Raw genomic sequence first — 25,838 nt, forward strand, 5'->3', positions numbered from 1 at the left:
AGAAAGTAGCTGATCCACTTGTGACTGCAGTAATTGTCAGATGAGGGCGAAAGTGTACCACCTTACTATTGTTGAGTCAAGAGGATCTTCAAAATAAACAGGAGAAAGATAAAATGTGCTGCTGGTTCACCATCACCTGCTGGTTACCCACAACGTCGCTGTTTATTCCCACCTCTATAACCCTGCTTCCAAAAAGATTGTTTGAGTATGCTGGCATTTAAGCATAATTTGGGCTGCTTCTGGAACTTTGGCTGGATAAGTGTTTTTGAACTGCATCCAAAATCTTGATTATAACATTTAAGCGAAGCATTTTTTGACGAACCATTATACTTTTTTCTTTCTATTTAAATGGTCTGTGCATAAAACGAAACATTGCTTGAAATCTTTGGTTTCATGTATTCAAAGCAGATTATGTGATAAAATACTGCAGCCTCGCACTTGCCCATAGAAAATGGGAGACCTGAAAGTGTGGGTTCAAGTCCCACATGCTCCAGAGGTGTGTTGTAACACACCTGAATTTAAAAAATAAAATCTGGAAATAGGAGCAGAAGTAGTTCATTTGGCCCTTCAAGTCTGCTCTGCCGTTCATTAGGAACATGGTTAATCATCTGACCCAGTACCCTCTTCCTGCTTTCTTCCCACATCTTTTGATTCTTTTAGCTAGAAGGACTTCTCAAAAACATTTCAATGTCTTAGTCTCAACTGCTTTCTGCAGCAGAGAATTCCAAAGGCTCACCACTGTGCGTGAAGAAATTTCTCCACATCTGGGTCCTAAATGGCCTGACCTATATCCTTAAACTGTGACCCCTGCTTGTGGACTTCCTGATCGTTGGGACATCCTTTTCCATTTATCCTGTCCCATCCTGTTGTATTTTATACGTTTCTAAGCTCCTGAATGTAGTTGTAACCAGTTAATTCTTCATAGCTCAGCCTGCCATCCCAAGAATCAGCTTGGTAAAGCTTCGTTGCACTCTCTCCATAATCTGAACATCCCCCGAAAAGGTGATCAAAACTGCAGACAATGCTTAAAGTGTGTGGTCTCACTAAGGCCCTGGTTCCCGTGAGATGATCAGATGATACACTATGCATGAAAAGCTCTGATATCATTAATACTTGATCATAGCAAGAATTCCACAGGAGTGGTAAATAATGTAAGCAGTAACAGACTTGCTTATGAAGAGTCAGAAAGAGTTCTCCTTCGCTAGGTAGCGCTTACAGTGTCAGTTCCAAAGCTTGAAGGAGGTTTGGAAGAGACCTTCTCAAAAATACAGAATCCAGCTAAATTAAGCAGTTGAAGAAATTGAATGGTGAGGCAAACATTCCTGTTACTACTATGAAATAGGCGATGTTTATTTTGGATGTACTGTCACTGTTGGAAGCAGTGACACTGAACAGAAGGTGGTTCGTGTGTCCAGTGTCTAGTAACTATGCAATGTTTAACTGTAAATAACACAACCTGGAAATGAGAGGAGAATCCTCTTAAGCTGAATGATGTGAATGTTCCTTTCAACCTTGCAAATAGCCTTTCATAACCTTTCAAAAAACAGGTTTGAACATATGCTTGCCAGGTATTACTCATTAAGCTGGTTTACATAGCCACTAGACCTGAAACCTCCTCCAACCCTTCCCTCTGCACCCACCACCTTTTCCTCAACTGTCAGACCCACCTCCACTCCATCCTTCAATTAAAACAGTAATCCTACACAGGTTTTACCACATACTTTTTGCTCTTGGTTGCACCTACACAGTCCATCTCCATTACTTTTATGTTTTCTCAACCAGAGAGAATTGAAACATTGACTCTGAGTTAATTTCTAATTGGTTTTTGTGATGTCACATTGCTAACAAAGGAGAGCATTCATGGCATGTCCATAATTTTCCTTCGCAGTAGTAATGAGTACGATGAACTTCTTCAGTCCATGTGTAGGAATACTTACTGTGCTCTAAGAGGGAGGACCAGAATTTTGATTGAGTTACTCCAACAATGACAATATATTTTCCAAGTAAGGGTGGTGTGTGACTTGCAGGTGACAGTGTTCTCACATTTATGATTCATCAGTAGGCTTACCAGAAAAACAAAAATCTCCTTAATGTATGGGGTTATTAATTTGAAAATTACATCACCAATCCTCAAATGAGGCAGTGGGTGGGAAAGTGTTGTGGACGAGGTAAAAATGGATGAGATAATAGACAGCATTGTATTAGTCTGAAAGCCATTTTTGCTTTGAGAAATGTTTGGGCTCCTGTGCAGTGTTAGTGTTAATACCTCTGAGCCCCGAAACCTGGGTTCAAGTCCCACCTGCTCCAGAGATATATAATACTGTCTCTGAACAAATTGATTAAAATGATTTTCTTACAAATTGTGTTTGCTGATGATTTCTGTATATTTTTTTCCATTTTAGTTTAAAACATTGTTCAACCTGAAATTCTTCTCATTTTTAAGCATCTTAAAATGTGAATAAAATGAATAGCACGTTGCCTAGAGGAATCAATGGCCTAGTATCACGAGACTATTAATTTGGAGACCCAGGTGTGTTCTGGGAACTCAGGTTTGAATCCCTCCGTGGGAGATGGTGGAATTTGAATCTGATTAGAAGAGAAAAAAATAATTAGAAGTCTAATGATGACCATGAAACCATTGCCAATTGTTGGGAAAAGCCCACATATTACCCATGTCCCATGAGACTTGAGACCCATAGCAGTCATCTGGACAATTAAGGACCGGAAATGAATGCTGTCTAGCCAGTATCACTCTCATTCTGTTATTTCGAGAATTTCCCATTTAAGTTCAATCAAAAATACTGGTGATTCACAGAATTTAAAACACATAATTTTAAAAATGTGATCTATCTTTAAAAGCACAGCCAATTGCAATAGACTAGATTTGATTCCAAAGTTGGAAATAATAAATGGCTTGTATTAATAATAAAAGGAGAAATAACACAAACCCTGGTGATGTGAGATGTTTCATGTGTAAGAAGAAAAATTAAAGAATGATGTATATCTGCTTTGTCACAAAGCATGAATCAAACCATTTGTCATCTTAATTTAATAAAATCACAGATAGACCAATCCACAAAATTAGTAAAATATGTTAAGTTGTTGAAATGAGAAGATTCCAGGCGAACATGAAATATACCCATTCACTTTCTAGGGATCAATGATTTTAGAAAGCAACAGATCATAAAATTGGAGGAAATTGAGCAATCTCGCTAAAAGATTCTAGAAATAGGTTGAATATACTTATAAAGTTGTGAAATTTAAATAGGGAAGGAAAGAAAATAAATGCAGTGACATTATTTGAAGAGCAAATACACTCCATACATCTGGATGGATATATGAATAGGAAGGGTGTAGAGGGATATGGGACAAGTGCTGGCAAATGGGACTAGATTAGATTGGGATTAATGGTGAGCATTGATGATTTGGACCAAAGGGTCTGTTTCCATGCTGTACATCTGTATGATTCTCTGACTCTGTGCGGGTTTGGTGGATTGATCATGCAAAATTGCTCATAGTGTTCAGGGATGTGTTGGTTAGGTGCCTTTATCAGTGGAAAATGTAGGATAATAGGATAGAGGAAGGGGTCTGGATGGGTTACTCTTCAGTGGGTCAGTGTGGACTTGTTGGGCTGAAGGGCCTGTTTCCACATTGTAAGGATTCTATAAATTAATCTTCTTTTAAGCAAAATGTGTCATCTTCTTTAGAAAAAGTCATTATGCCAAAGATCAGTTTCTCTCTTTGAAGATGCAATGTCCTCTATATTCTTGAAAGGAACCATGATTTTAATCAATGGTTAAGGTGAAGATAATATCCTTGCATTTCTTTGATAGGTCACTAAAACAGTTTTCGACATGGTTAACCAGAGAAGAAGAGCGTCAAATTGAATTTAAAAAGTGTAGTGGTAAAACAGGATTGAGAAAGTTCAAAAACCAGAAGATGAGGGGGAAAAAAGATGGCCTAGATCAACCTTGAAAGTACAATTGCAAGTAATATCAATATGGACAACAAGAGCTTCTTCAAATGCATTAAAAAGAAGAGAGTAACTGAAAACACAGGTCCCTTAAAGAACTAGGTGAACCAGGAAATGGCAGAGGAATTGAATAGATACTTTGCATCAGATTTCACAATTGAAGACATTGACAGCATTCCAAAATTATAAAATAATCAATGGTCAAAAAGAGGAGAAATAAATGCAGTAACTATCATGAGAGGAAATGTATATGGAAACTAATGGGGTTAAAGACTGATAAGTCCCCTGAACCTGATGGGGAAAATGCAAAAATATTAAAAGAATTAATTATAGAGATAATGGGTGCAGTGGTAATAATCTTCCAGGAATCCATAGATTCTAGAGAAGTCTCAGAGGGTTGGAGAACTGTCAATGTACTAACTTTATTTGAAATGGGAGGAGACATAAAAAAAGGTCAGTTAGCTTAATGTCTGTCCTTAGAAAAATGTACAAGGATATGATTAGCAAAGCATTTGGAAATACGTTATATAATCAAGCAACATCAGCATGGCCTCATGAAGGGTAAATCTTGCCTGATACATTTATTGGAATTCTTTAAAGAGGTAATAATCGGAATAGAAAAAGGGAAAGCAGTGGATGTGATCTATTTGGAGTCTCGGAAGGCATTTGATAAGATATCATACATTAGTCTACTTAATAAGATAAGAGCTGAAAATGTGTTGCTGGTTAAAGCACAGCAGGTCAGGCAGCATCCAAGGAACAGGAAATTCAACGTTTCGGGCAAAAGCCCTTCATCAGGAATGAGGAAAATGTGTCCAGCAGGCTAAGATAAAAGGTAGGGAGGAGGGACTTGGGGGAGGGGCGATGGAGAGAGAGAGAGACTCACTGAAATCCTTGTAGAGGGAGGAAGAGAGCTTCTTCAAGGAAGGCATCCTTGCAAGAGAATTCGCTGTAGGTTAAAATCTTCGAGTAAATAGTGAGGTCTGCAGATGCTGGAGATCAGAGCTGAAAATGTGTTGCTGGTTAAAGCGCAGCAGGTCAGGCAGCATCCAAGGAACAGGAAATTCGACGTTTCGGGCAAAAGCCCTTCATCAGGAATGAGGAAAATGTGTCGGGCTTTTGCCCGAAACGTCGAATTTCCTGTTCCTTGGATGCTGCCTGACCTGCTGCGCTTTAACCAGCAACACATTTTCAGCTCTGATCTCCAGCATCTGCAGACCACACTTTTTAATAAGATAAGAACCAATGGTAGTATGTCAGTGTGGATAGAGGATTGGCTGACTAATAGAAGACTGAGATTTGGGGTAAGGGCCATTTTCAGGATGGCAACCTGTATCTAGTGGAATGCCATAGGGATCAGTACTGGGGCTGCATTTATACAGTCATAGAGTCAAGGAGTTATACAGCAAAGAAACATGCCCTATGGTCCAACTCGTCCATGTTGACCAGATACCCTAAACTGATCTTGTCCCATTTACCACCATTTGACCTAAATCTCTTTAAAACCTTCCCATTCAGATACCCATCAAGATACCTTTTAAATGTTGGAATTGTACCAGCCTCCACTGGCAACTTGTTCCATACAAACACCACCCTTTGCATTAAAAATGTTGCCCCTCAGATCCCTTTTATTCCCCTCTCACCTTAAACCTAAACCCTCTCGTTTAGGACACCTCTGCAAGAGCAACCTGAATGGTCTGATTTGTAAGTGTCTCAGTTAACCACCTCCACAAGTAGACATCTATTCAGTTTGATCTTCCTTTGGGAAATGCTAGGAATGCTTCTTCACCTTATGTATTTGAAGTAATATCTCCTTACATGTTTGACATTGGGATCTGAACTAATTAACATAATGCTGTCTTGTTTTCCATTGTTTTGACAAATGACCTTGTTCACAAAAATTTTGAATGCTTGCCAATGGTCACTCTCCTGATTTCTTGGCTTGTCTTGCAGTTAAAAACAGAATTGAAGACAAAGGAAATTGGGCATAAGTGTGGTAGTTAGACTCTCAGTGGAATTATCTGTGGTAGAGAACATAGTTCCCTGTAACATCATGACAACTGAAACAACTTATAAAAATTGGAGAAAATGAGATTAGATTATGCCTTTTGAATGAGAACTTTTGTACTATGTGGTATATGGCATTTGTTGTATTATTTGTTCAAAATTTTAAACTCTCAAAGGATAATTTTGCATATTAATGCCCCTCATGTTTTATTGGTGCATATCACTTTGAGCCCATACTGAGCAGGAGCAAAGCACGTCTCAGATTTAAGGGCAGGACAACCAGTGGTAATGAGGTATTTCAACCATACGCTACTAAATACTTTACTCACACCTTTGGTGGAATCTGTAAATGTGACGATTCTAATGCACACCTACCTAGCCCACCACATCCTGTCCACCATAAACAAAAGGTAATTGAAAACTGCTGCATCCTAATTGAACTAAAGTCCTCTATTTAGCATTGTTTGTATTGGTTCCTGATTAAGGCTGGCAGATATAAAGCTCTCTATTTCTATCTTATGTTACTCTGTAAAATCTTTGAGGTCCAGGATGCTCCACCTTTGATCATTTCAATCTTTATTGTAGTGTTAACATGTTTACTTTAAATCCTCTGAACCTCCACTTTGAATGCATGCTTCTCTAATACTGATTTACCTTCAAGTTGCTGTCTACTCTCACTAAATCACTCCTTACCTGAGGAAAATTGGTATGGACCTTATTTAGAACTCTAACTCTTGTTCATGATCACTACCATTAAAATATATCCCACTGCCAATCCTTCTTCCGTTCAGCTTCATTACCTTAAACCAAGTCCAGACTGTGCCCTCTCTTGCTGGACTTACTACACAATGGTCACAAAAATTCTCCTGAATGCACGTCAATAATTCTGCTCCCTCAATTCCTGCCACTAATTGAGTGAATATTGGAGCAGCAAATGTGTTGCTGGTCAAAGCACAGCAGGCCAGGCAGCATCTCAGGAATAGAGAATTCGATGTTTCGAGCATAAGCCCTTCATCAGGAATAAGAGAGAGTAGCCAAGCAGGCTAAGATAAAAGGTAGGGAGGAGGGACTAGGGGGAGGGGCGATGGAGGTGGGATAGGTGGAAGGAGGTCAAGGTGAGGGTGATAGGCCGGAGTGGGGTGGGGACGGAGAGGTCAGGAAGAGGATTGCAGGTTAGGAGGGCGGTGCTGAGTTGAGGGAACCGACTGAGACAAGGTGGGGGGAGGGGAAATGAGGAAACTGGAGAAATCTGAATTCATACCTTGTGGTTGGAGGGTTCCCAGGCGGAAGATGAGGCGCTCCTCCTCCAGCCGTCGTGTTGTTATGTTCTGCCGGTGGAGGAGTCCAAGGACCTGCATGTCCTCGGTGGAGTGGGAGGGAGAGTTAAAGTGTTGAGCCACGGGGTGATTGGGTTCTCAGAGAACACCTCCGGGCCGCCCGAACCAACCAACCCAATCACCCCGTGGCTCAACACTTTAACTCTCCCTCCCACTCCACCGAGGACATGCAGGTCCTTGGACTCCTCCGCCGGCAGAACATAACAACACGACGGCTGGAGGAGGAGCGCCTCATCTTCCGCCTGGGAACCCTCCAACCACAAGGTATGAATTCAGATTTCTCCAGTTTCCTCATTTCCCCTCCCCCCACCTTGTCTCAGTCGGTTCCCTCAACTCAGCACCGCCCTCCTAACCTGCAATCCTCTTCCTGACCTCTCCGCCCCCACCCCACTCCGGCCTATCACCCTCACCTTGACCTCCTTCCACCTATCCCACCTCCATCGCCCCTCCCCCTAGTCCCTCCTCCCTACCTTTTATCTTAGCCTGCTTGGCTACTCTCTCTTATTCCTGATGAAGGGCTTATGCTCGAAACATCGAATTCTCTATTCCTGAGATGCTGCCTGGCCTGCTGTGCTTTGACCAGCAACACATTTGCAGCTGTGATCTCCAGCATCTGCAGACCTCATTTTTTACTCGAATATTGGAGCAGTTACAATTCCTGACTATTATGTTCTATTGTGTTTGCAATTCTCAGATTTGTCCTTACATCTCCTTTTGACTGCTTGGGAGTCTTGTCATAAACTAACTAGGAAATACGTGTCAATAATCATGTCCCATTGTTCCATAAGCAGTCCCTAAATGTAGATATTTTCTAATCAGCCTGATCAGAGATATTATTATACACATCTGGAGCAGGTAGGACTTGAACCAGATATTCTGGTTCAGAGTATGGACATTACCATTATGTCACAAGAGCCCTTTGTCCCTGAGTGTATAAAATTCCACCCAAACTACTAAGATGACCAATTTGCCTGACTGCTTGTTTGTTGGGCAAAAAGGCAATTCACACCAGGTTTCATCATTAACAGAAAATAACTCTAACACACACAACTTTAAGAAATGGCATAGAAACGATCCCTAGCTTTTTACTATTTATCATAGATTATACCCTTTGGAAACCCCAAAATCTACACACATTCACAATTAAGGCAGACAAATGACGGATGGTTTTATACAGAGAAAATAAAACTCAAAAGATCAAAGTTCAGATCACAAAGGTGGGTTAAATTGTTTCTCACAATTCCTTTGATTCCAGCAATGATGACACACTGCTGCCTGTATAGTGATGCTCATCCTTCACTTCAATAGTGAATCTAGTGGATGTATGTCTTCTCTTGTTTGCATTCTTTCTTTTAAGTTTTCTTGGTTTTTCTGTCTTTTCCCCACAGATAGAGACGTTTTCCACTTGCAGGCTCTGGATGTCTCTGATGACCCTGCATTTATAACCTTGGTTGAATTGCAGTTAGTTACAATCAGAGAGCTGTTGTCAAGTACTCTCAAGGCCACTCTGTCTCTGTCACTGCTTTGATAAGTAACAAACGTACACCACTTGATTTTTTTTCAAGTAGCAAAACTCTCCTGGCATATCAGTTCCATAGCAGTCTGACTTCCATTCCAGTTATAGTGTAAAAAAGTAAATATATGGTCCTTTACAGTCTATAGTACACTCCATACAGTGTGACTACCCTTTTTATGATTAGATTCCCTACAGTATGGAAACAGGCCCTTCAGCCAACAAGTCCACACCAACCCTCCCACCTAACCTGCACATCTTTGGAATGTGGGAGGAAACCCACGCAGACACAGGGAGAATGTGCAAACTCCACACAGACAATTGCCCGAGGTGGGAATCAAACCTAGGTCCCTGGCACTGTGAGGCAGCAGTGCCAGCCACTGAGCCACCATGCTGTCCATTTTTGTTCCTTAGCTAAATCCATATGGCCTCCTTTGTTGACCTTTCCAATACATGAACCGTCTTCACAGCATAAATAATTTCTATGGCAAAAATTACCCCCACCTTTTTGTTACCTTTCTCTCTATCTCATCTAAAAACCTTATGTTTTCAGTGTTGGGTTATAGTGCTTTTCTGGCATGCTTTTTCTGCCTCCTAATTTATTTTCTGCCCTACATTCTGGTTAAGGGGCCTACACATGTAATAATACTGAAACCAACATGTTCATTCTAAAAGATGAGAGACTTAACAAACAATCCAGGTCTTTTTCAATATATAAGTTCAGTTACATCACTGACGATCTTATACTCCACAGCCACCTGATGAAGGAGCAGTGCTCCAAAAGATAGTGCTTCCAAATAAACCTGTTAGACGATAACCTGGTGTTCTGTGATTTTTAATTTAGATAAATGTGAGATGCAGCAGTTTGGAAAGGCAAATCAGGGCAGAACTTATACAGTTAATGGTAAGGTCCTAGGGAGTGTTGCTGAACAAAGGGACCTTGGAGTGCAGGTTCATTGTTCCTTGAAAGTAGAGTCGCAAGTAGATAGGATAGTGAAGAAGGAGTTTGGTATGCTTTCCTTTATTGGTCAGAGCACTGAGTGCAGGAGTTGGGAGGTCATGTTGTTTCTGTACAGAACATTGGTTAGGCCACTTTTGGAATTTTGAGGCAGTTCTGGTCTCTATCCTGTTGGAAGGATGTTGTGAAACTTGAAAAGGTTCAGAAAAGATTACAAGGATGTTGCCAGGGTTGGAGGATTTGAGCTATGGGGAGAGGTTGAATAGGCTGGGGCTGTTTTCCCTGGTGTGTCAAAGGCTGAGTGCTGACCTTAAAGAGGTATATAAAATCATGAGAGGCCTGGGTGGGGTAACTAGACAAGGGCTTTTCCCTGGGGTGAGGGAGTCCAAAACTAGAGGGCCTAGGTTTAAGGTGAGAGGAGAAAAATCTAAAAGGGACCTAAGGGGCAGTTTTTCATGCAGAGGGTGGTGCGTGTATGGAATGAGCTGCCAGAGGAAGTGGTAGAGGCTGGTACAGTTACAACAAAGAAGACCAAAAGACAAAGAAAATCACAGCTCAGGAACAGGCCCTTTGGCCCTCTAAGCCTGTGTTGATCCTAAACCTGTTACCTATTTTCTAAGGATCTGAATCCCTTTGTTCCCTGCCCATTCATGTATCTGCCTAGATACACCTAAATGACGCTACCATTCCTGCCCCTACCACCTCCTCTGGCAATGCATTCCAGGCACCCACCACTCTGTGTGAAGAACATATCTCCCTTAAACCTTTTCTCTCTCACTTTGAACTCATGACCTCTAGTAATTGAATTCCTCACTCTGGGAAAAAGCTTCTTTCTAGTCAACCTGTTTACACCTATCATGATTTTGTAGACCTCATTCAGGCCCCCCTTCAACCTCTGTTTGTCTAATGAAAATAATCATAATCTACTCAACATCTCTTCATAGCTAGTGCCATCGATACCAAGCAACATACTGGTGAAACTCCTCTACACCCTCTCCAAAGCATCCACATCTTTTTGGTAATGTGGCAACTAGGACTGGATGCAGTATTCCAAATGTGGCTGAATCAAAGTCTTACACAACTGTAACATGACCTGTCAACCCCTGTACTCACTACCCCATCCAATGAAGGAAAGCTGCTGTATGCTTTCTTAACCACTCTATTGACCTGCGTTGTCACCTTCAGGGTATGATGGACCTGAACACCCAGATTTCTCTGTGCATCAATTTTCCCCAGTGTTTTTCCATTTACCGTATAGTTCGGTCTTGAATTGGTTCTTTCAAAATGCATCACCTCACATTTGCCCAATTGAACTGCATTTGATATTTCTCCGCCCATCTCTCCAATCTATCTATATTCTGCAGTATTCTCTGGCAGTCTCCTTCACTATCTGCTACTCCACCAATTTTAGTGTCATCTGCAAAGTTGCTAATCAGAACACCTATACCTTCCCTCAAATCACATATATATCACAAACATCAGTGATCCCAGCACAAATCCCTGTGGAACACCACTGGTTACAGTTCTCCATTTTAAGAAACTCTCTTCTACTACTACTCTCTGTGTCCTATGGCTCAGCCAGTTCTTTATCCATCTAGCCTGGACCCTATGCGACTTCACTTTCTCCATCAGCCCACTATAGAGAACCTTATCAAATGTCTTACTGAAGTCCATGTGTATGACATCAACAGCCCTTCCCTCATCAATCAACTTTGTCACTTCCTCAAAGAATTCTATGAAGTTGATCTTCCCTGCACAAAACCATGTTGCCTGTCACTGATAAGCCCATTTTCTTCCAAATGGGAGTAGATCCTATCCCTTAGTATCTTCTCCAGCAGCTCCCCTACCACTGATGTCAGGCTCACAGGTCTATAATTACCTGCAATATCCCTGCTGCCCTTCTGAAACAAGGAGACAACATTAGCAATTCTCCAGTCCTTGAGGACCTCACCCATATTCAAAGATGCTGCAAAGATATCTAAAGGCCCCAGCTATTTCCTCTCTCGCTTCCCTCAGTACCCTGGGATAGATCCCATCTAGGCCCTCCTTTTAGAAAACTCAACACTTCCTCCCTCCTTTTGCCTACTTGACCTTCAGTAATCAAACATCTATCCTTAACCTCAATATCCGCCACGTCCCTCTTCTCGGTGAATAATGATGCAAGGGAGTCATTAAGAATCTCATCCATTTTCTCTGACTCCACGCATAACTTTCCTCCTTCATCCTTGAGTGGGTCAACCCTTTCTCTAGTTACCCTTTTGCTCCTTATATATGAATAAAAGGCTTTGGGATTTTCCTTAACCCTGCTTGCTAAAGATATTTCTTGACCCCTTTTAGCGCTCTTAATTACTTGTTTCAGATTGGTCCTACATTCCTGATATTCGTCCTAAGTTTTGTCTGTCTTCAGTCACCAACACCTTATGTATCCTTCTTTTTCCTCTTAGCTAGTCTCACAATTTCACCTGTCATCCATGATTCCCTAATCTTGCCATGTCTATCCCTCATTTTCACAGGGACATATCTGTCTTGCTCTCTAATGAGCCTCTCTTTAAAAGCCTCCCGCGTATTAAATGTGGATTTACACTCAAACAACTGCTCCCAATCCACATTCCCCAACTCCTGCCGAATTTTGGTACAGCTGGACTTCCCCCAATTTAGCACTCTTCCTTTAGGACTACTCTCGTCTTTGTCCATGAGTATTCAAAGATTTTCCAGAATTGTGATCACTATTCCCAAACGAATCCCCAACTGAAACTTCATCCACCTGGCCGGGCTCATTCCCCAACACCAGGTCCAGTATGGCCCATCCAGAGTTGGAATATTTACATACGGCACTAGAAAACTCCCCTGGAAGCTCCTTACAAATTCTGCTCCATCTAGATCTCTAACACTAAGTGAATCCCAGTCAATGTTGGGAAAATTAAAATCTCCTATCACTGCCACCACCCTGTTGCTCCTACATCTTTCTATGATCTCTCTCTACATGTTTGTACCTCTATCTCACATTCACTATTGGGAAGCCTGTAGTATAATCCCAACATTGTTACCGCACCATTCCTATTTCTGAGCTCTGCCCATATCGCCTCACTGCTTGAGTCCTCCATAGTGCCCTCCTTCAGCACAGCTGCGATATCCTCTCTGATCAGTAATGCAACTCCTCCACCCCTTTAACCTCTCCCTCTAACCTGCCTGAAGCATCGATATTCTGGGATATTTAGTTGCCAATCATGCCCTTCCCTCGACCAAGTCTCAGTAATAGGAATAACATCATACTCCTAAGATACTAATCCAAACCCTAAATTCATCTGCCTTACCTACTACACTTCTTGATATAAAACAAATGCAACTCAGACCACCAGTCCCTTTGCATTCTCTGCTTCCTGCCTACTCTTCCGCTTAGTCACACTGACTTCATTATCTAGTTACTTACAGGCTTTAGTTACTACCTCCTCCCTGTCCACTGACCTTCTCATTTGGTTCCCATCCCCCTGCCACATTCGTTTAAACCCTCCCAAACAACGTTAGCAAAAGCACCTCCAAGGACATTGGTTCCAGTCTGGCCCAGACATAGACCATTCAATTTGTAATAGTCCCACCTCCCCTAGAACTGGTCCCAATGTCCCAAAAATCTGAACCCCTTCCTCCTGTACCATTTCTCAAGCCACGCATTCATCCTGCCTATTCTTTCTTTTCAATTCTGACTAGCCCATGGCATGAGTAGCAATCCTGAGATTGCTTCCTCTAAGGTCTACTTTTTAACTTGGCTCCTAACTCCCTAAATTCTGCTTGTAGGACCTTATCCCGTTTTTTTAAACCTATATCACTGGTGCTTATATGCACCATGACAACTGGCTGTTCAATTACAGCATCTGAATGGGTATATGAATAGAAAGGATTTAGATGGATATAGGCCAAATCCTGGCAAATGAGATTAGATTTATTTAGGATATCTGGTGGGCATGGAAAAGTTGGATTGAAAGGTTTATTTCCATGTTATATATCTCTATAACTCTCAAGTAAGTAAGGATACAAGTTGTTTATGAAGCTGAAAATTATATCAAGTCTCTAATATTATCACAGGCATGGTTTGCTTGAAGATTCTCTTTCCAAACTGTAGGAGTTGAAAACTTGAAAAAAGATTTAGCAGCTGAGATGGTTTATGTAGTGACAGTTAAAAGTTTCTCCCACAGGTGCCTTAGCAAAATAAGTTCCAGAAGTGAGCGAAGGTTCCTTTATTTCACTTTGAAGACACTGCAGGTTTTGGTTCTTAGTAGTGTGCTTCAGAAGAGTAGAACTGGACACCTTCCTGATTTCCTTGCTGAGCATAGTAACTGCTTCAAGATACTTCTCACATGGTCACAGAGTAGCCAGATATGATGCATAACTGGGCTGTTATCCCGAAACTGTTGAATCATGCTTCTCTATGTGGTATTGGGTTACCCAAGGGGTCCCATCCATTGTCTTTCAATGGGGTTATTAACCTTTTTAATTCCTCACCCATGAGCTTGGTGATTTTCTTCTATCTGGTTGTGGGTGAGATAGGGAAAACTGCTTACACCACATAGGAACAATTCTGAAGGAGTTTCTATTCACCTTTGAAAATATCCATTGATTTTATAAAAGTTTGTTGTAATTTCTTCTTGAGATACGTTTAGTCCAGTGCCAGCTGAAACCACAAGGATAGTCATGTGACTCATGGAAGCCACTTTGTAACATTTTTTGTGTCAATTTATAGACCAATTAGCATTCTATATAAAATATTGTAAGTGCACAATTGCCACACCTACTTTAAAATCCTTCCCTGTCTTTGCCCCTCCTCTTCTCGGTAACCCTACCCAACCTCACCATCCCTTAAACTATTCTGTGTTGCTGGGTTTCTGGTATCTTGAGCCCAATTTTAATTGGTTCGCCATTGATGGCCATGTCTAAAGTCGCCTGGTGCTTAGGCTCTGAAATTCCATCCTCACACTGTTGTACGTCTTGCTTTACCAATCATAACCAGTTTGTTGTTGGGGTAGTTTCCTACCGTTAAATTATTGTTAACAAGCCTCTTGCCCTTAAACAAGGTGTACTTCATTGCATGATTGTAATTATGGAACAAGTTACATTAGTAAGATAACATTGTTTCTAAAACTATGTAAAGGTAACATCTCCATAGTTCCACTCACTCACTCAAGAGAGATGACTGGTGGTGAGGGTCACCTCACCTCAGGCAAGGAGGTGGGATCTTCATAAGAACCTCGGCTGATGCAAGAATTGAACCTGTGTTGTTGGTGTTATGCTGCATTGCAAACCAGCCATCCAATCTATAAGCAGACATGTAATGTGGATTTCTACTCTACAGGATCCAAACCTTCAAAGTTTGTGCGAAGATTTGTAGCTCGGGTGCTTGTTGTAGTGGTTCTGTTCACCAAACTGGAAGTTTTTGTTGCAAACGTTTCGTTCCCTGGCTAGGAGACATCATCAGTGCTGTGGAGCCTCCTGAGAAGCGCTTCTTTGATGTTTCTTCCGGCATTTATAGTGGTCTGTCCTTGCCGCTTCCGGGTGTCAGTTTCAGCTGTCCGCTGTAGTGATTGGTATATTGGGTCCAGGTCAATGTGTCTGTTGATGGAATTTGTGGATGAATGCCATGCCTCTAGGAATTCCCTGGCTGTTCTCTGTCTGGCTTGCCCTATGATAGTAGTGTTTTCCCAATCGAATTCATGTTGCTTGTTGTCTGAGTGTGTGGCTACTAGGGATAGCTAGTCGTGTCGTTTCGTGGCTAGTTGGTGTTCATGTATGCGGATCCTAACCTGTTTGCCTTTTTCCCCACCGTGATCCTTTTGACCTTACCTGGTTGGTGGAGCTTAATGCAATTTCAGAATAATTACCTTATGCATCTTGCCCCAAGCTTTTTCCCTACAGTTAACATGACTACAACCCCAAGCCTCTCTAAGACTCTGACTTCACAAATTCAGATGGTCTGGAGAGTTCACAATTCTTTTAGAACACTCTTTCTTTGGAGATGAATAACTGGCAGATCTTTGACATGAGAACTGTTGGTATTAATTTTTTTTCTTGACTCTGTGTGATCTGTAGAGTCTCTCTTTACTAGGAGACCTTTTATCTCTTAAAAGTTCTTCGCTAAGGACATTGTTTCATTTCAACCAGGTTGTTGATGTTTTACCTTACCTTGAAGATTGTAACCTCCTTAATTTCTTTTGCGGCAGAACTCTTCCCTGATGAATCAGGTAGTTGTGGCGCAACGTCGTTTGGGGTTTAATCTCCTGAATTCCCCTCATGGAAGTGGACTGCTCTAATGAGATAGGTTTGTCTATTCCCGAATCTGTAGGCATTAGTTATCCCCTCTCAGTGTTGGTTCACTTGGAATCTTAAGCCATCCTCCTTCAATCTGTTTAAACAAACCTTTATTCTCAACCTGCAAATACATCTGTGTCGAAGAGTATGTAACTTGTTCATTTCAATTTGAAAATCAAGTTGATTGTCTTCATTCATCCACCACATTTGTTTTACCAGTGACCTCAACATACGACTTGAAGAATGCTATGACTGGCACTGATAATTCTTCCTGGAAGATGACACGTTGAAATATCTTTTTGATCTTGCCTTGTTTCATTCTCATCAAATTTGAATCTGCTATTGCTCTTTGTTTACCAAGATGTATTGATGCCTGAAGAATCTCAGCTGAAGGTTAATCAATGAGCTCAAATAGGTTGTACTGATCATTCTCTTTCTCTTTGCATGTGTCATGGCTAAAGACATGTAGTGAAATCACTGGACGACAAGACTGGTGTGTGAATGGAGATTGGATCAGTTAGGATTATAGTCACTGCAATTTAAAAGAATGAGGGGGGAGTCTCATATAAGCCTATAAAATTCTAACAGGTAAACACGGAAGTATATACCTAATGACCGGGGAGTTCAGAACCAGGAGTTGTAGCCCAAAGATATCGGTCGAGTCATTTAGGTCGAGATGAGAAGGAATTTTTTTCACCCAGAGTGCAGTAAGCATGTTAGACCCTCTGCCACAGAAAGCGTTTGAATACAAAACATTAGATATTTTCAAGAAGGAAGTTGATACAGTTCTTAGGATCAAAAGCTATTGGGGAGAAAGTGGGAACAGGCCCCTGAGTTGATGATCAGCCATGATCATATTGAATGGTGAAGCAGGCTTAAATGGCTGAATGGCCTACTCCTGCTCCTATTTTCTCTGGTTCTATGAAACATTCAAGATTCCCAGTGGACATAATATGGTACATGAGGAAAGGTTGTTTCCTTTGTGGAAGAGTTGAAAACCAGGTGGCATAATCTTGGAGTAAGGAGTTGTCCTTTTAAAACAGCGATGAGGAGGAATTTCTTCTCTCAGAGGGTAATGAATCTGTGGAATTCCTTACAGCAGAGGGCTGTTCAGGCTGGGATGGTTAGTAAAGTCAAGAAAGGCAGTGAGGGAAACAAGGGTGAGGGGGATAAGGAGAAAGGTCCAGTTGGCAGCGCAGCCTTGATGGGCTGAATGAACCACTTCCCATCCTGTTTTTTAGGATCTCATGCTCTTGCAGTGTGTTGAACTCCTTAAGTGTTGTTGGAGCTACACTCATCCAGGAATGTGGGGAATCCTGATTTGTGCCTTATAGATGATGGACAGGCTTTCAGGGAATTAGGAGGTGAGTTATTCACTATCAGATTCCTAGCCTCTGACCTGCTCCTGTAGCCACTGTATTTATGTGGTTGGCTCAGTTCGGTTTCTGAACAATGGTAATTCTCAAGATATTAATGATGAGGAATTCCAGGAAGAAAATGCCTTTTAACTTCAAAGGGATGGTTAGGGGATTTATCAATTCTCTTTTATTGGAGATAATTATTGCCTGGCATTTAAATGGTTGAAGCCTGGTTATTATCCACATCTTGTTGCATTTGAACATGGACTGCTTCAGTATTTGAGGATTTGCAAATGGCGCTGAACATTGTACACTCATTAATGACTATCCTCACATCTCACCTCATGGTAGAAGAAAGGTAATTGATAAAGCAGCAGAAGATGGTTATGTCTAGGATACTACCCTGAGGAACTCCTGCAAAGATGTCGTGGAGCTGAGATGACTGACCTCTAACAACCACAACCATCTTCCTATGTGCCAGATATGACTATGACTAGCCTGGTGTTTTACCCCCGATTCCCATTCACTCCAGATTTGTTACAGCTCCTGGATGTCACACTTAGTTAACTGTTCTGTTAATGCTAAGTGTTGGGAGTCTCACATCACCTCTGGATTTCAGCTCTTTTGTCCATGTTTAAATCAAGGCTGTAATGATGTCAGGAGCTGAATGGCCCTGGCGAAATCCAAACTGGGCATCACTGTTATTGCTGAGCAGGTGTTGCTCGATAACACTATTGATGATACCTCCTGATCAAGAGTAGACTAATGGGGTGGTAATTGACCTGGTTGGATTTGTCCTGCTTTCTATGTACAGCACATACCTGGGAAATTTTCTACATTGTCATATGTGTATCATGTTGTACCTGTACTAGAACAGTTGGCTAGGGGTGTGACACATTCTGGATCACAAATCTTCAGTACTGTTGCAGGAATGTTGTCATGGTCCACAGGTTTTGCAGTATCCAGGGTCTCCAACCATTTCTTGATATCACGTGGAGTGATTCAAATTGGCTGAAGATTGGTATCTGTAATGCTGGGGACCACTGGAGGTGGCGGAGATAACTCATCCACTTGGCACGTCTGGATGATGATTGCTGCGAATGCTTCAGCCTTAGCTTTTGCACTGATGTACTGGGTTCTTTCATCATTGAGGATGGGGATATTTGTGGAACCTCCTCCAATGAGTTATATACTTATCCTGCACCATTCATGTCTGGATGTGGCAGGGCTATAGAAGACTGATCTATTGGCTGTGAGATTACTTAGCTCTGTCTGTTGCAGGCTGCTTCTGCTGTTTATTATGTAAGTAATCCTGTGTTGTACCATGGACCAAGGTGGGGACAGAGTTGGTGCTGAACATGACCTCGGCCTCCAGTCTCCGATCCTCTGACCTCCGATCCTCTGCCCCACCACGGATCCTGATCTGAGCCTTGTTCCATCACTGGCCCCTGACCTGGGCTCGCCACACAGCTTCTGACCTGATCTCAGTGGGGTCACTGGAGATTCAGACTCTGGTTATTTAGCTCTGTAACCAGGCCCTACCAAGTAGCCAGTCCATTTAAATGTGTGCAGACACCACAGTTGCCAGGCATGATTTCCTCCCCAGATTGTTTCTGACATGAATCATGAAGATTGCAGACTTGACAAGTTTCAGCATTTAAGTCACCATGTTTTTGTTGACTTGCAGCACCATCTGGTGGCACATGGACTTGCAAGTAAGCTGAAGGAGAGCATTAAACCAAATCTCTGCAGATGGCGTGGAGAGTCTCACTCACTCGATTTACACAGTATTTGCATAAAAACATGAGAAGCGGTGAAATATCAATTTTCGAGCTGATTAAAAATGCCCAGTGACTCAGGCCCAAGTCATCCCAGTGAACTGATGGATGCATAATTGCTGCAACCTAGTCAACGTGGTCTTGCCAGCTGCCATTCTAACCAGTCTCAACAAATGTGCCTGGGAACACCTTCCCCACCTGCAAATGTTTGGGGTATCTCGAGTAATTTAAATCCTGACAGCTTTTTAACTGGAGAACGCAACATTTGTACTTAATTTCAGGTCAGTGCTGGGCAACTAGCAGGTCCTGGGCCAGAGAGACCAGTCAAGTCAGTTTTATTCTGATGGTTTGTGTGAGCTCCTCAAGCACTTCAGCAGGATCAACACTAGAGGTCTCCAGCTGGCCTTGCTGGTCCCAGAGAGATCTTGAAGAAAGACTCAATAGAAAGTGCATTAATGTGTTCCCAAGCATTTACATTACACCTCTGTGTTTTGTAAAATCATCAATTCCTTGAAAGCTTCCTGAAAACTGTTTCTCTGAATTGTAGTATTGACATGGGAAGACAAAAACAATGTGGAGTGGCAGTATGGGCTAGTGCGTTCTTCTGTTTATCACAAAGATGCCAAATATACAACAAAAATTGGGAATAAAATAACATGGGCTATTTATTTGAAGATAAAACTAGATACAGATAAAAGCAACCAAAGGTCATATAAAAATGGAGGACTGATACTTTAATCTGTCTACAGAATCATGAGCCTCAAAGGGACGCACACATCATGTGCCGGATGTAGACAAGGTTTGGGAGTGGGTGGAGATCTAATGGAAGGTAACCAACTAAATCAACGCACTCTATTGCTATGGAGGACTGTTGTCTATTAAGCCAAGATCACTGGGTCACTTAAAGTCCAGTGGTTCATGGTCTTTTCCCTACTCCCACTATGTCAGTGCAGTGAACTGGTGCTGTTTATCAGGTGAAAGATTAGAATCAGAAAGATATTCATACCTTGTGGCATCTCATCCAACTGAATACACAGAATTAAATTTCAAGCATCTTAAAAGTGGAAAATCCTACAGGACAAATGATCCTTGTTATTAAAAAAAAATCAGTAGCCTAGCTCCACAAAGGTATGTGGTGAAGTGTCCCAATTGACAGGAATGAGGACTTATACAAATATTTTACTAGTTACACAATAAGTAGACACTGTGAAGTGTTTAGTTTCTGCTGCTAAAAATGCTCATACACATAACTGCTATCACAGTGCAGTGCATTGTATTTAGCACATTCTCCCTGTAGATTTCGACCAGATACTCCTGTTTTCTCCCACAGTCCAAAAAAGTGCAGTTTAGGTGGATTGGCCATGCTAAATTGTCTAGTGTGTTCAGAGGTGTGCAGGCTAGGTGAATTCGTCACAGGAAATGCAGGATTACAGGGATAGGTAGGGGTCTGAGTCTGGGTGAGATGCAATTCAGAGGGTTGGTGCAAACTTGATGGGCTGAATGGCCTCTTAGTAGTCGGCATGGTGCCCAGTGGTTAGCACTGCTGCCTCACAGAGCCAGAAACCTGGGTTCAGTTCCCGCTTCAGGCAACTGTCTGTATGGAGTTTGCACATTCTCTCCGTGTCTGCGTGGGTTTCTTCCGGGTTCCTCCCACAGTCCAAAAATGTGTAGGTTAGGTGAATTGGCTATGCTAAATTGCCCGTAGTGTTAGGTAAAGGGGTAAATGTAGGGGAATGGATGTGGGTGGGTTGCTCTTCGGAGGGACGGAATGGACTTGTTGGGCCGAAGGGCCTATTTCCATGCTGTAAGTAATCTAATCTAATCTAATGTTGGTTTCTGCACTGTAAGATTTTATGATTCTGGTCCTGTTTCTAAGTTGGGCAATGAATGCTCCAAGACAAGGCACAGCATCATCTTCAATGTTAAGTATGTGGTAGTCATGGTAGCAATCAGAGATAATTGATTGCAAAATGGTCTCACCCATGTCCTGTATGAGCAAGTGCCAAGGGGTATTTTTAACACTGACAAAGCTTTTCTTGTTTGTCGTCATGGAAATTCCAATGGAGCAGCCATGGAAACATACATTGCACTGTGGTACTGAAAGATGAGGTAATCATAGATGCAGTATGTTCTTCAACTGAGGAAAGTGAGGAGGCCGATGAGCCTGAAGAGTGTGATGACTGCCTGGTCGCTCAGCCAGTGAAGCTATAAGGGCCATTGAGATGCTCCAGGATTTTGCACTGCAGCATAAAAACACAGAAAAGATCTTTGACGACATTGATGACATGGTGGATGGTATCACTTGTCCAAAGACAGCGCAGTTAGCAGAAAATAATTATTGAATTTTTCCAGCGTTAACATAGAACATTACAGCGCAGTACAGGCCCATTGGCCCTTGAAAACCCATCTAACCTACACTACTCCATTATCATCCATATGCTTATCCAATGACTATTTAAATGCCCTTAATTTAGGCAAGTCCACTACTGCTGCAAGCAGGGCATTCCATATCCTACCTCTGACATCTGTCCTATATCTATTACCCATCAATTTAAAGCTATGTCCCCTCATGCTAGCTATCACTATGTGAGGAAAAAGGCTCTCATTGTCCACCCTGTCTAATCCGCTGATCATCTTGTATGCCTCTATTAAGTCTCCTCTCAACCTTCTCTCTAATGAAAACAGCCTCAAGTCCCTCAGACTTTCTTCCTAAGACCTTCCCTCCATACCAGGCAAAATCCTAGTATATCTCCTCTGAACCCTTTCCAAAGCAATACTCCAAGTGTGGCCGCACCAGAGTTTTGTACAGCTGCAACATGACCTCATGGCTCTGAAACTCAATCCCTCTACCAATAAAAGCTAACACACCATATGCCTTCTTAACAACCCTATCAACCTGGATGGCAACTTGCAGTGATCTAGGCACATGGACACCAAGATCTCTCTGCTCACCTATTCTTACCATTAGCCCAGTATTCTGTATACCTGTTACTCCTTCCAAAGTGAATTAACTCAAATCTTTCTGTATCAAACTCCACTTGTCACCTCTCAGCCCAACTCTACAGCTTATCTACATCCCTCCATAACCTGCCACATCCTTCTGCACTGTCCACAATTCCACCAACTTTAGTGTCATCTGCAAATTTATTAACCCACCCTTCCATGCCCTCATCCATGTTATTTATAACAATGACAAACAGCAGTGACCCCAAAACAGATCCTTGTGGCACACCACTAGTAACTGAACTCTAAGATGAATAATTCCCCATCAACCACCATTCTCTGTCTTCTTTCAGCTAACTAATTTCTGATCCAAACCGCTAAATCACCCACAATCCCATGCTCCCGTATTTTATGCAAAGCCTACCATGGAGAACCTTATCAAACACTTTACTGAAATCCATATACACCACATCAACTGCTTTACCCTAATCCACATGTTTGGTCACCATCTCAAAGATCTCAATAAGGTTTGTGAGGCAAGACTGTTACGGCACAGAATAAACACTTCTGCTAATTTGAACCAGACCCACAGAAAAGCTTACCTTGTGTTGTAATCTGTTAAGGGATGAATGACAAAGAACTACAAATTCCCACTGTTTAGAGAAAGAATTAACAATTTATTCTTTAACACCAAGAAATATGAGAACAATTAACAACAACTATCTCCACAGTAATCCTCCTTTGTCTGATCAATTTATCTACCTCCCACTCTACAACAATAGACTGATCCAATAAACACCACCTTCCCCACCCTCCGCTCAGCCCCCACACCCACCCCGCGCAGATTAAGTTTATAAAAAAAAATCAAATTTCAAAACTAGACAGTTGCCACTTTTCCCTTGGCATCTGTATTTCCTAGGTCTTTTCTTCAGTCATCTGTTTCACAAATTTCATTTGAAAAGGTGCCTTTCAGAGACAGGCTCTGCAGGCCAGATTTTATTGGTGCTCTTTGCCACTCTGGCTAACTGTTCAAAATACCCGATTTTATATATCCCAAACTATCAGACTGCCTCATTGGTTTAATGTCATCAAAGCATTAAAATTCAAATTCGATTGGAATTTGGTCTCTTGGAGCATGATTTAAATTGATTGGCTAAATTCAAATTTGTTGTGTACCATGGCAACGCAGCTCCGGCTAGTTGTTTCACAATCAAATGTTACATTTTTACATTTTTCAGCACACTCTGTGCCTCTCTAAGTCCGTGCTAGCTTCCACTCTCTCTTAAAGGTCCAGTACACACTAACATCTTCATAACATGACCTATCCTTCACAAAATTATGTTGACTATCCCTAATCAAATTACTCCTTTCGAGATGATTATAAATCCAATCTCTTATAATCCTTTCCAAAACATTGCCCATAACAGAAGTAAGGTTCACTGGTCTATAATTACAGGATTGTCTCTACTCCCCTACTTGAATAAGGGGACAACATTTGCTATCTTCCAGTCTTCTGGCACAATTCCTATAGACAACAACGACATAAAAATCAAAGCCAAAGTTTTTGCAATCTCCTCCCTCGTTTCCCAGAGATTCCTAGGATAAATCCCAGCCGGCCCATGTGACTTATCTATTTTCACTCATCTATTTGTATTGCTAACACCTCCTCCTGATGAACCTAAATCCTGTTTAGTCTCACAGCCTGTATTTCAGTATTCTCCTCGACAACATTGTCTTTTTCCTGTATGAATACTGACGGAAAATATGCATTTAGCCCCTCTCCTATCTTTTCAGACTCCATGTACAATTTCCCACCACTGTCGTTGACTGGCCCTAATCTTACCCTGGTCATTCGTTTGTTCCTGACATACCTATAGAAAGCGTTAGGGTTTCCTTGATCCTACCTGCCAAAGACTTCTCATGTCCCCTCCTGGGGGTTCTTGGCTCTCTCTTCAGGTCTTTCCTGGCTAACTCATAACTCTCAAGTGCCCTAACTGAGCCTTCATGTCTCATCTTCACATAAGCGTTTTTCTCCCTCTTGACAAGAGATTCAACTTCTTTAATAAACCACAGCTCTCTCGCTCAACCACTTCCTCCATGCCTGACAGTACATACTTGTCAAGGACATGTAGTATCTGTTCCTTGAATAAACTTCACATTTCAACTGTGCCCATCCCCTGCAGTTTCCTTCCCCGTCCTATGCATCCTAAATCTTGTCTAATTGCATCGTAATTACCTTTCCCCCAGCTATAGCTCTTGCCATCCGGTGTATACCTGTCTCTTTCCATCGCTAAAGTAAACATAACTGTATTGTGGTCAGTATCACCAAAGTGCTCACCTACCTCCACATCTAACACCTGACCGGGTTCATTACTCAGTACCAAATTCAATGTGGCCTCACCCCTTGTTGGCCTGTCTATATACTTTGTCAGGAAACCATCTTGCACACATTGGACAAAAACTGCCCTGTCTAAAGTACTCAAACTATAGTGTTTCCAGTCAATATTTGGAAAGTTAAAGTTCCCCCAAAATAACCACCCTGTTACTTTCGCTCCTATCCAGAATCATCTTTGCTACCCTTTCGTTTACATCTCTAGAACTATTTGAAGGCCTAAAGAAAACACCCAACAGGGTGACCTCTCTTCTCCTATTTCTTACCTCAGTCCATGCTACCTCTGTAGATGAGTCCTCAAACCTCCTTTCTGCCGCCATAATACTGTCCTTGACTAACAATGCCACACCTCACCCTCATTAAGCACCTTCCCTGATCTTACTAAAACATCTAAACCCCAAAACCTGCAACAACCATTCCTGTCCCTTCTCTATCTGTGTCTCAGAAATGGTCATAACATCCAAGTTCCAGGTACCAACCCTTGCTGCAAATTCTCCCATCTTATTCCGAATGGTCCTGGCATTGAAGTAGACACACTTCAAACCACCTTCCTGCCTGCTGGTACACTCCTGCGACCTTGAAAACTTATTCATGATCTCACTACTCTCAACCTCCTGGACACTGGAGCTACAATTCAGGTTCCCATCCCCCTGCTGAATTAGTTTAAACCTTCCCAAAGAACATTAGCAAATCTCCCCCCAAGGATATTGATACCCTCTGATTCATATGTAGACCATCCCATTTGTAGAGGTCCCACCTCCCTTCGAATAAGCCCCAATATCGAGGTATCTAAAACCCTCCCTCCTGCGCCATCCCTGTAGCTGCATGTTCAACTGCTCTGTCTCCCTATCCCTCGTCTTACTAGCACATGGCACAGGTAACAAACCGGAGATAACAACACTGTTTGTTCTAGCTCTAAGTTCCATCCTAGCTCCATCAGGTGGTTCTTCATCAGGCTTCCCAGAAGCCTCTGCACTCTGATAAGTTTTTAAATGAAGAATTTGTCTTTCCAAAGCCCCATGGTTTCCGCCCTCGCCATTCCTGCTGCAGAAATGAAGAAATAACTCCCAACATTCTTCCACACCTTTTATTGTACAAAGTCAGGCCTTTGTAACACATTAACAAATGAAAAATAGACACAGATTGGGCTGCACAGTGGTCTCCTTGGCTATCTTGAACCTCTACTCCATATTAATATGTGAGCAGTCCCCCTGCAATTGAATAATGATTTGGAGAAGCCGGTGTTGGTCTAGGGTGGACAAAATTAAAAATCACACAATAC

The sequence above is a fragment of the Hemiscyllium ocellatum genome, chromosome 4 (genome assembly GCF_020745735.1).
Source record: "Hemiscyllium ocellatum isolate sHemOce1 chromosome 4, sHemOce1.pat.X.cur, whole genome shotgun sequence".
Taxonomy (NCBI): domain Eukaryota; kingdom Metazoa; phylum Chordata; class Chondrichthyes; order Orectolobiformes; family Hemiscylliidae; genus Hemiscyllium; species Hemiscyllium ocellatum.